Source organism: Notechis scutatus, chromosome 6, assembly GCF_049901735.1.
Source record: "Notechis scutatus isolate UNSWTSFEM ecotype Mainland chromosome 6, rNotScu1.2, whole genome shotgun sequence".
Lineage (NCBI taxonomy): Eukaryota > Metazoa > Chordata > Lepidosauria > Squamata > Elapidae > Notechis > Notechis scutatus.
Genome location: NC_142014.1, coordinates 81686522 through 81698398, shown reverse-complemented (window position 1 = coordinate 81698398; position 11877 = coordinate 81686522).

Below are 11877 nucleotides of genomic sequence, written 5' to 3'. Positions count from 1 at the left end.
GTCAAATGATGGAGGTAATAAAAAATGAACTCCTGGGGGGGGGAGAAGGGAGGGAGAGAATCCAAACTCCTTTCAGAACTTTCCAGAATACTTTACATGCGTGGAGTTTGTCCAAATGTGTTTGAGTCAGGTATGTGTGTGTGTGTGTGGTATTGGTGGCATTAAGGGGGAAATCTGGTTATGAGCGTAGCTGCAATTGTTAATAACTAGCTCCGGAAGTGGGATTCAGCCGGTTCGGACTGGTTCTAGAGAACCGGTAGCAGAAATTTTGAGTAGTTCGGAGAACCAACCAATCCCACCTCTGACTGGCCCTGCCAACCCCATCAATTCTCTGCCTCCTGAGTCCCAGTGGATTGGCTGGGTCTTTGGTTGCTCTGCACAGGAGAACGGAGCTGGAAAGCAGGTTAGTGGGGTGAGGAGGGAATGGGATTTTGCAGGATCCTTCCCCTGCCATGTCCACCAAGCCACACCCACCAAGCCACACCCACAGAACTGGTAGTAAAAATATTTGAATCCCACCACTGACTAGCTGGATACCCGTGCTTTGCTACAAAACTATGTGGTCAGGCTTAGTTTTTGAGGAGGAAAATAAGGGGGGAAAAAATTCTGCCTCTGCCTACCAACTTCCATCAGTATTTCATTTGGCTAGCGTCCTGTTAGTGTGTGAGAGAGTTGAGGGCTGTTTGGAAACTGAAAGAGTATTTGCTGTGTGAGCAAGAAGGAGACAGCAAGGAGCCTGGGCGTGGCTTAGCTCAACTGTTCTGTACTAAAGCTGCTTTTTGCTGCTGTGAAACAACTGAAACTGAACCTCCTCTGCTAGTGTTTTGCATTTGGAAGAGATTTCTTTCCAGGTGGGGAGGGGGAGTAGAACTCCTTAGCATCAGAGCGTGTTAATAATAATATAGGAAATACTCTAAATGCTCTGATGGTCCTTTGGAAAAATCCTTTCTTAGTGAGCCCCTAGAAGCCAAGAGGAACATACAAACCAAATTTCAACTTTGTAGGCTTTACGGTTCTGAAAATTTTGTGATGATGCCTGAGTGCGTTTTCACGTTTATATATATGTAGATTTGAGTGGACAGCACATCACAAAAGACTGACAAGCTGTCAAAAGGGACAGCGTGAGGTTGATTGACAGCCTTTTATACCTGAAATCGATCACTCCACACAACTTCCTGGATCTTGCCATTCCACCATTAAAAACAGAGGCAGTTGCTGGTTTGTTTGTTTTTAATTACAGTTTAAACTTTTTGATATAATTTTATTCATAAAACATTTTTGAATACAGTGTATTGTCAGGGTATACCATTTACAAGAGAGAATAAAATAGAAAATCATAAAGAATACCACATTAAATATTAACCCATGGAGTGAAAGCAATACTAGACATACTAATAATAATACATGATACTAGTAATAATATCACCACGTACTTTTAACTAAATTTCTTTTTATATTAGCTTATTTACATTTTTAGTAGTTATAATATTTATAGAATAACCCAGTTGGAAGGAACCTTGGAGGTCATCTAGTCCAACCCCCTGCCTAGGCAGGAAACCCTACACCAGTTCAGACAAATGACTATCCAACATCTTTTTTAAAACATCCAGTGTTGGAGCATTTACAACTTCTGGAGACAAGTTGTCCCACTGATTAATTGTTCTCACCATTCGGAAATTTCTCCTTAGTTCTTGGTTGCTTCTCTCCTTGTGTTCTGTCTTTTATAATTACTGGCTGAAGGTAGAAAGACAGACAAGCAAACTCTACAAAGTCTTCCATGCAAAGTTTCTTTATTGGATTATATTAGGCATCCTCAAGGTAACTCACGGTTATGTCGAGATCCATCTAATATCCAATTCTTTGCACATCTGACTTCATAGTATAAAAGCATAGTGATCTTTCATCCCATAACGAAGGAGCAAGCGGGGGAGGCACCAGCACACTGCTGGGGTCCAGGCAAGAGTGAAGGAACCTCCCCCCACCCCACCAAGGGTCAATTCAGTGACCAATCAGGATTACAGATGTGACCACATGACATGGGCTACATTTCCCAGGATGAATTAACTACATTTACCATGAGGCATTCCCTTAAGGGGACAGTTCCCAATTCCTAACTAACTATCTCAATTCCCATTACCTATATACTGTCTGGACAGCACACCTTGATTAGTTTCAATCCTTATTGCTTCTTGTCCTGCCCTCTTTAGGGGCAGCCCCTGAGATATTGGAACAGTGCTATCCTGTCTCCCCTAGTCCTTCTTTTCATCAGACTAGACATACCCAGTTCCTGCAACCATTCCTCATATGGTTTAGCCTCCCACCCCCTAAATTATAATTATAAACCATCTCTATTTTAGATCCATTCATCATCTTTCTTCCTCTAATTTCTATCTCTTGTCTCTAACACTCGTAAAGCCTATTCCATATCGAATAATATTCTGTGTCTTCCTTATCTTTTATTTTTAATCTGTCCATTTCAGTACGGTCTAAAATTTTCCAAATTACCTCCACATCTGACAGGGTGTTCTCATTTTTTTTTCCAGTATCTTGCGAAGCTAATCTTTGCTGCTGTCAGTATATGTAAAACTAAAGATGTGGACCCTTTATCGTAACCATCTGGTATTAATGCCCAGCAAATATACTTCTGGTTTCAGGTCTATATTCTGTTTAACTATCTTTTCCAGCCAGCTACTTATTTTCTCCCAATATTTTCTTGCTTTGCTAGGATTTTTTTTCCATTTCTATCTGTCACAACACTATTTTTATATGTGACCGCTCGAACTTCCTCATTTCCCATGATCTTCACCCACCACAATGTGCCAGCTAAGGAGCTGCCCTGCTTGCCAGGCATAATTTCCACCTATGCAGCACTATTTCCACATGCTTTGGGCTCATTGCACAGGCCACCTTGATTTTTGTTCATGTTCCTATCAGTGTAGGTCTGGGTAATGGACCTGCCACCCCAGAACAACCTTATAACAATGATTCCTCCAATAGGACTTATAGGATAGGACAGGATAGGATAGAGTAAGGAAAGAATAAGAATAAGAGTAGAGTAGAGTAGAGTAGAGTAGAGTAGAGTAGAGTAGAGTAGAATACAATACAATACAATAAGGAAAGAATAGAATAGAATAGAATAGAATAGAATAGAATAGAATAGAATAGAATAGAATAGAATAGAATAGAATAGAATAGAATAGAACAGGAAAGGAAAGAATAAGAATAGGATAGGATAGGATAGGATAGGATAGGATAGGATAGAATAGAATAGAATAGAATAGAATAGAACAGAGTAAGGAAAGAATAAGAATAGAATAGAATAGAATAGAATAGAATAGAATAGAATAGAATAGAATAGAATAGTTGGAAGGGACCTTTTGAGGTCTTCTAGTCCAGCCCCCTGCCTAGGCAGGAAACCCTACACCACTTCAGACAAATGGTTATCCAACATCTTTTTAAAAACTTCCAGTGTGGGAGTATTCACAACTTCTGGAAGCCAGTTGTCCCACTGATGAATTGTTCTAACTCTCAGGAAATTTCTCCTTAGTTCTAAGTTGCTTCTCTCTTTTATATACAACAATATAAAAAGGCTGGTTAAATATGCCTTCAGGAAATGCCTGTAGGCAGGCTCAGGGCACAGGGAGTTGGGATAGGTACAGCATTACCGGTATACAGAGATGGTTATATTTGGGAGCTTCTCGCAGTAGCATACCTAAGAAATTAATTATCTATAGAAGGGAATATTTGTAGCTCAGAGTTGAATTGTGGGGTCCTTGGTGCTCTCTGAGCTTGGTGGTTTTCTTGCAGACATTTCATGACCCAACTAGGGAACATCATCAGTGCTAGAGGGCAGTGGGGATTGTGGAGACGAGGAGGAGGAGGAGGAGGAGGAGGAGGACAACGACGACTGTAGGGTCCTTGGTGCTCTCTGAGCTGGGTGGTTTTCTTGCAGACGTTTCACAACCCAACTAGGGAACATCATCAGTGGTAGAAGGGAGAGGGGATTGCTTTCTGTTTATGTACAGCAGTTTGCCCTGCTAATTTTGGGTGAAGGAAGAGTTCGTTCATTCATTCATTCATTCATTCATTCATTCATTCATTCATCTGCTAGGGTGTCCTTGGTGCTCTCTGAGCTGGGTGGTTTTCTTGCAGACATTTCATGACTCAACTAGCTAACATCAGTGCTAGAAGGGAGTGGGGTTTGTGGAGAGGAGAAGGAGGAGGAGGACTGTGGGGTTGTGGTGTTTTCTCTATCTGGGTGGTCCCCCTGCAGTCATTTCATGACCTTTGAGAATTCCAGACCCCCAACCAAAACAAAAAACAAAAAAACCCCACTTCCCATAGCAAATCCATGGGCCTGTTCCAAAAACATAGCAAACCTCGGCTTTACATATCAACCGGAACTGATTAAAAATGGCACTCCTTTACAAATGGATTTTCGGCCCCGCCATGAAGCAGGACAAAGGCCAGTGAAGCTGGATGCCTCCTTCCCAGAGAGTGCTATTCTTTGCACCCATGGGTGGCCAGCTAGGACTAACCCAGGGGTGGGATTCAGCCGGTACCAACAGGTTCGGGTGAACTGGCAGTTCCGGTGATCGTTTGGCCCCTCCCACCCCACCCCATGCGCTACTCTGTTTTATGTTTCCTTTGTTTGAAGCCCAGCTGATCGGCGCCGCAGCACGGATCGCCACACGACAGCTGTGTTTACTCACCAGGGCTGCCGTAAAAGGTAACGCAAAACACATGCACTCACCAAACCGGTTGGTACACCAGTTGAATCCCACCACTGGACCAGTGGTGGAGTTCTACCAGTTCGGCCCAGTTCTGCTGACCCGGTAGCCCCGATGAGCAGCGGAGACCAAATTGGTTCTCTCTGACACTCTGTTGTTGGGCCCACCTACCCACCCAGGCTCCCATACTAACCTTTAATTCCTGCTTTTGAAGCGCAGTGTCAACTAAAAGGATACTCCTTTGGTCTTTTTAGCTGCCAGCAGAAAGGGAGTGGGGGGAAAGCAGTGCATTCCTTAAATGCTTCAGATAATTGCTTTGACAGCCGAAGCTGTTGGCGCGCAAGATTATTACTGGAGAGCCTGATCGATGACTCTTGGCTATGGGTGTGTCCCATTGGAGAATATACATCCAGGGGGTGAGGGGAAAGCGAGGGTCAAGGGGGAAATGAATGATGTATTTTAGTGTCGGCTGCACCCAGGTAACGCCAACATGGCCACTTCTAATAAATCAATTTTCTTTTCTCTGAGATGTGGCTAGAGACTTATGATTTGAACGGGGGTGGATTTGTTGGGGCCCTGACCCGCAGCTGCTTTGCGCGGCAGCTGCTGAAGTGACTGGGAGAGCGCAGGATTGCAGGAGGCGAGTTGGAATGCCTCTGTGTCTGTGCAAAAGTGTGCATCTGGCATGTACGTGCACGCCAAGTATCTGCGCGCGCACGGAGCGCGCCCACCAAAGCCACGCCCACGGAACCGGCGGTAAAACATTTTGAAACACAACGCTGCACTGGGCTCACCCTCGGACTTTCACTCCTGGCAGGATGAAGCTGGGCAGAAAATGGCCGTGAAGACCCATGTGCAGAAGATCAAGAGAGAAAGGACCTACATCATGCAGTTCAAGAGAGAGAGGTTAGGAGTGTGTTGGGATGTGAATGTTGACTGTATCTGTGTCGTGTCTTTCCTAAACCGCTCCCAATTCCATTGCTTCAGATTCAAGAGAGGTGGAAAAATGCTGGACCCTCTACAGGGGGTTTCGTTTATATCTCCCCGTAAGGCAGAGGCGGGGAGCGATGGCCTCTTTATGACTTGTGGACTTCAACTCCCAGAATTCTCGTGCACTGGCCCAGGAATTGTGGGAGTTCAAGTCCGCCAGTTATAAAAGGACTATAAATCCCCACCCCGCAGTAAGGGCACCCCGTCTCATTGGTAAACTTTACCAGCAGAATCCCACAAAGCCAGAGGAGTCTGGGATCTCCATGGTAGGGGGGCCGCATGTCAGCCCTAGGTTCATGTGGGGCTGCTATTTTGGGGTTGGAGCTGCAAGGCACCATGCCTGCTGAGGGGGGCGGACTACCATGCCTGCCTTGACGAGCCATGATGTGGTGTGGGTGAGTGAACCGCGGTGACAGTGATGATGCCAAACATGGAACAGCTGAGAGGCACTGACTCCCGGACAGCTGTAGGGTGACGTCTTCCTTATTTGGCCGCTGGTGCATGTCACCAGGTGTGGTGGAGGCAGGGTTGCCTTTGCGCATGTGTAAATGGTGGAGGGGAGCACCAGGCGAGTAACCCTAACTATTTCTGCATTATATGCTGGTCAGTTTGTGCCGCACTTACACAACGGAGATAAACACTTTTGGCAAAGCAAGGCTTCTTTGTGGTTTATTATCCGACTTTAGTAGTGGAACCTGACACTGCCTGGTGACTCACTACATTATTCCTTATGTGGGGGAAATGTTTGGTACTCATTGTTTTGGGTACTCATTATGCCTCCCAGTCACTTATACTACCTGAGACTTCTCAGGAAACAACAACGGAATGGAAAACTGCTGGTGACCTTCTACCACTGCACCACAGAGTATCTTAACTCACTGCACTTGTGTGTAGGGTTTGCCAATTGCACAGTGGCAGATAGGACAGCGCTCCAGAGGGTGAACATCATTGCCCAGAGGATCATGGGTTGCCCTCTCCCCTCTTTGGAAGAGCTTTAAGAAAGTTTAAAAGATTCTCACGCTGCCTCAAGAAAGTTCAAAACATCCTTAAAGATCCATCTCATCCTGGGCACCCTTTTTTTTTTTTAAACTATTACCATCTGGCAGACGGTACAGGATAATAATAAAAACAAGCACAAATAGACTGGAAATCAGCTTCTATCCCAGGGCAGGAGCTCTGTTGAATTCTACTGTATGGTGGAATATTAAGGCGATATCAAGGTTTTTCAATTCAATGTATAGAATGTGAAGGATGTGTGTTTGTGTTTATTTTCACAGTCATAATGTACACTGAAGATGGTATCTAATTTCGTTGTACGAGGTGCAATGACAATAAAATAAGTAAACTAAATTGTCCATAAGTTGACCAGAAAGGTACAGGATGTTAGGGATATACACCCTAGCAGAATGTGCACAGCAGTCAGGCAAATATGTGAGATAAACGTTGTTGTAGCTTACACTCAGTAAAACAGATACAATGTGCTAGTTAAATAGTTTATTCCAGTAAGATTTATAGCATAGTCAAACAGTCCATATATCATACACTAGTTCAGTCCGTCCGGGGATTATTCAGTTGCAAAGTCCAGTGTCAAAAAAGAGAGGTCAGTAAACTTACAAATATCAGTCCAGTAATATATCTCTTCGCAGTAGAGATATGAAGAAGTCAAACCTCTTTTCTTCTTTCAGCAACAGTAGAGAACACGCAGTTAACAATCCATCATCGTCAGCAAGCAATCCAGTAAGCCAGCAATCAATCCAGTTCTCTTGCTCCCTCTTATGGCGATTTACAGCCGCACCCAAAATTACATGCTTTGCAGTTAAAGTGACACACACTTAAACTCACTATCATAGTCTATATATATTATTTTACCCAAACTACGTTAGGTAACCTATGTTATTCCTAACACAGGACAATAATAAAAACAAGGACAAATAGACTGAAAAACAGCTTCCATCCCAGGGCAGTAAGGGGTTCTCTACCTGGTTGCATGGTGGATGAAGGGGGGCATTTTTGCCTACCCTGGGCTCCAGGGGCTCCTCTGGAAGCCAGAAACGGGCCCGTTTCCAGCCTTCCTAAATTTCCAGGAGGCCCATTTTTCACCCTCCCTGAGCCTCCACGCTCACCCTGCACTTACCTGCATCCAAAATGGACGGCGTGGGGACTGCTGGGAGGGGAGGGGTGGGTGGGTGGGTGGGGCCAGCCAGGAGTGGGATTTGGGGGTTCCGTGAACTGCACAGAATCTTCACTAGGGGCTCTCCCGAACCCCTTCGAACCCCTAGCTGTCCACCCCTAGCAGTAACTCTATTGAATTCTACTGTATAGTGTAATATTAATGCCATATCAGGGGTTTTCCCTTCAATGTATAGAATGTGAAGGACGTGTGTTTGTGTTTATTGTCACGGTCATAAATTGTACACTGAAGATGGCGTTTGATGTCATTGTACGAGGTGCAAGGACAATAAAGCTAACTAAATTAAACTAACGATGACTACTGAGGTTACCGCTGTCAAAATAAAAAGTACTGTATATACTCGAGTATAAGCCTAGTTTTTCAGCCCATTTTTGGTGCTGAAAAAATCCCCTCGGCTTATACTCGAGTCAGATTCCCTCTGAAAAAAAATGGTGTGGAGTCGCGGCCTCCGGCGGCAGCGACTCCCAACAGCCCCAGCTGGGAAGGGAAAGGCAAAAGCGCTTTGCCTTTCCCTTCCCAGGCGGCGGACTGGGGCGCGCCGGCGGTAGTGACTCCTGACTCAGGGGGCCTCCGAGGGAGGAAGAGAGTGACTCCTGCCTCCTGCTGTCATCATCATCTTCTTCTTTTGGGTTAGTGAATCAATTAAACCTTTCATGATAGTGAGATCGTTTCCCAAATTAATTATTTTTATTTTTGAAATTTACCAGTAGCTGCTGCATTTCCCACCCTCGGCTTATACTCGAGTCAATAAGTTTTCCCAGTTTTTTGTGTAAAATTAGGTGCCTCGGCTTATATTCGGGTCGACTTATACTCGAGTATATACGGTACCTTTAGGGAAGCTGAGGTGGAATTTTCCTGATAGCTGGTGTATTGAACATAAACATGAACAAAGGGAGTATATACAGATAAACGGGGACAGTAGGACGGGGACAGTAGACACGCGGATGCGGTTATGCACGCCCCCTTGAAGGACCTCTTAGGAATGGGGGTGAGGTCCACGGTAGACAGGTTGAGGCTGTTGCAGCTGTGAGAGGTTTGAGGCTGTAACCACGGAGTCGGATAGAGCAGTGATCCCCAACCTTTTTTATGCCGCGGCCCGGTACCGGCATCAGCTGGGCGCCGCCATCTTTTTGATGAAAAAGTGCTTCCGGTGAGCTTTCTACCGGAAAAGCTCACCGGAAGCACTTTTTCATCAAAAAAGATGGTGGTGCCCAGCAAACCAGCGCCCGGTAGGACTTGTTCCACGGACGGTACCGGTCCATGGACCGGTGGTTGGGGACCCCTGGGATAGAGCATTCCAGGTGTTGACCACTCTGTTGCTGAAGTCATATTTTCTGCAATCAAGTTTGGAGCAGTTTATATCACTTCAGTTTGTATCAGTTGTTTGCCCAAAATAGTCATTGGCAGGCAAGATGTTATAGCAGACAATTTTGGGAACTATGCTTAGATTGGACCGCAAATGGCACAGTTCTAGATTATCCAGGCCCAACATTTTGACCCTGGTGTATTCTGGTGTCCTCAAAAAAACCCATGGAAGTCCTGGCTGCCCTATTTCTTTCTCTCTTCCTCCCACAGGAACACCCTGAAGTTCAAGGAGCTCCTGGACCCGCTGGTGGCCCCCAGGGAGGAGAAGCCGACGCCGAGGCAGGCAAAGGAGCTTCAGCAGCGGAGAAACCTCCATCCTTCAGAATCCCCTGGAGACCGAGGGAAGATGGAGGCTCTCGCTCACATCTCCCGTATGATGCCCAAAGAAGAATAAGTGGGAGGAGGAGGAGGAGGAGTGGTGGAGGAGGTGGAGATGATGATGTGGAGGGAAGAGAAGAAAAGGGGAACAAGAGGAGAAGAGGAGGGAGGGAGGAGGAGGAGGAAAAAGAAGAAGAGAAGAAGAGAAGGAAGGAAGGAAGGAAGGAAGGAAGGAAGGAAGGAAGGAAGGAAGGAAGGAAGGAAGGAAAGAAAAAGAAAGAAAGAAAGAAAGAAAGAAAGAAAGAAAGAAAGAAAGAAAGAAAGAAAGAAAGAAAGAAAGAAAGAAAGAATAAGTGGGAGGAGGAGGAAGAGGTGGAGGTGAAGATGATGTGGAGGAAGAGAAGAAAAGGGAAACAAGAGGAGAAGAGGAGGAGGAGGAGGAGGAGAAAAAGAAGAAGAAGAGAAAGAGGAAGGAAGGAAGGAAGGAAGGAAGGAAAGAAAGAATAAATGGGAGGAGGAGGAATGGTGGTAGAGGTGGAGGTGAAGATGATGTGGAGGGAAGAGAAGAAAAGGGGAACAAGAGGAGAAGAGTAGGAGGGAGGAGGAGGAGGAGGAGGAGGAGGAGGAGAAAAAGAAGAGGAGGAGGAGGAAGGAAGGAAGGAAGGAAGGAAAGAAAGAAAGAAAGAATAAATGGGAGGAGGAGGAATGGTGGTAGAAGTGGAGGTGAAGATGATGTGGAGGGAAGAGAAGAAAAGCACCTCGTTGTTATCTGCGGGTGAAAATTCATTTGTCTTTATTCATGGTCCATTCATCCCAACACAGCAGTCTCTCCCCCCCACCCCCAGCACCCTTTTCTGGAATGTTACCAACCATGGCAGGTGGTTCAACAGTTTTCCAGCAATCCATCTTCTGAAAGAGGCTTTGGGTCCATCCTGAAGCCTACAAAGCTCTACCCCCCCACCCCCAAAAAATTACTTCTGGAAAATGCTTGAACCCCATCTGGAATGACCAGGTGAGCAAACCCCAGAAGAAAAGGACCGTCCAGTGTTTCCAGGAAGGTCCCACAGCCAGAATGGTGAGGTTTCGCCCTCCATATTTCATGTTAGGAACCAAAAAGGAAATTCAGGGAGGTTCAAAACACTTCAAATCATCTACAACCTCTTGAGAAGACTTCAGCAGGGGCCGTCTCAAGAGATTGTAGATCAAGGGTCTCCAAACTTGGCCAAGTTTAAGACTTGTGGACTTCAACTCCCAGAATTCCTGAGCTAACCATGAGTGGAGGAGGATTCTGGAAGTTGAAGTCCACAAGCTTTAAACTTACCAAGTTTGGAGGCCTCTGATCTACAACCTCTTGAGAAGGCCTCAGAGCTCAGAGTGGAAGAGGATTCTGGGAGTGGAAGTCAACAAGTGGAAGTCAACAACTTGACAGCTTGAAGACACCTGAGATAGATAGATAGATAGATAGATAGATAGATAGATAGATAGATAGATAGATAGATAGATAGATAGATAGATAGATAGATAGATAGATAGATAGGAAGGATAGATGAGACAGAGAGAGATGATAGGATGGATGGATGGATAGTCCAAGGTCCCTTCCAACTCTGATATTCTGATATTCTTTTTCCTTCCTTTCCTTCCTTCATCTTCCTTCCTGCTCCCCCCCTCCTTCCTTCCCACTTAGCACTACCCCTTAGACCAAGGGTCTCCAAACTTAGCAAGTTTAAGACTTGTGGACTTCAACACCCAGAATTCCTGAGCTAACCATGAGTGGAGGAGGATTCTGGAAGTTGAAGTCCACAAGCTTTAAACTTACCAAGTTTGGAGGCCTCTGATCTACAACCTCTTGAGAAGGCCTCAAAGCTGAGGTCTTCTGAAGAGGTTGTAGATGATTTCATCCATCATGTACCAGGCAATATTTCCAGTATGTTCTTGTTGCTGCGTGTTGCTGTTTTATTTCACGGCATTGTACGATGTATGGAGTTAGAAAGGGTCTTCACCAGGAATCCATTAAATCCATGTGTTGTTTTTTTTGCAACCTTGGGGCAACTTTTAAGATGTGTGAACTTCAATTCCCAGAATTCCTGGGCTGCTTTACGACCCTCAAAACCGACAAAGGAAATTGTGGACTCAATTGTGGTTGTTAAGATGAGGATGACCCTCACAACCGAAAGGAAGATTAAAAAAACGGAGCGCAGGGGGAGCACGCAGCACAACCTGTGTTCCGTTTTTGGGCCTCCTGTCCTGGGCGAAGCAGTAAGACAGCGAAGGGGATAACAGCAG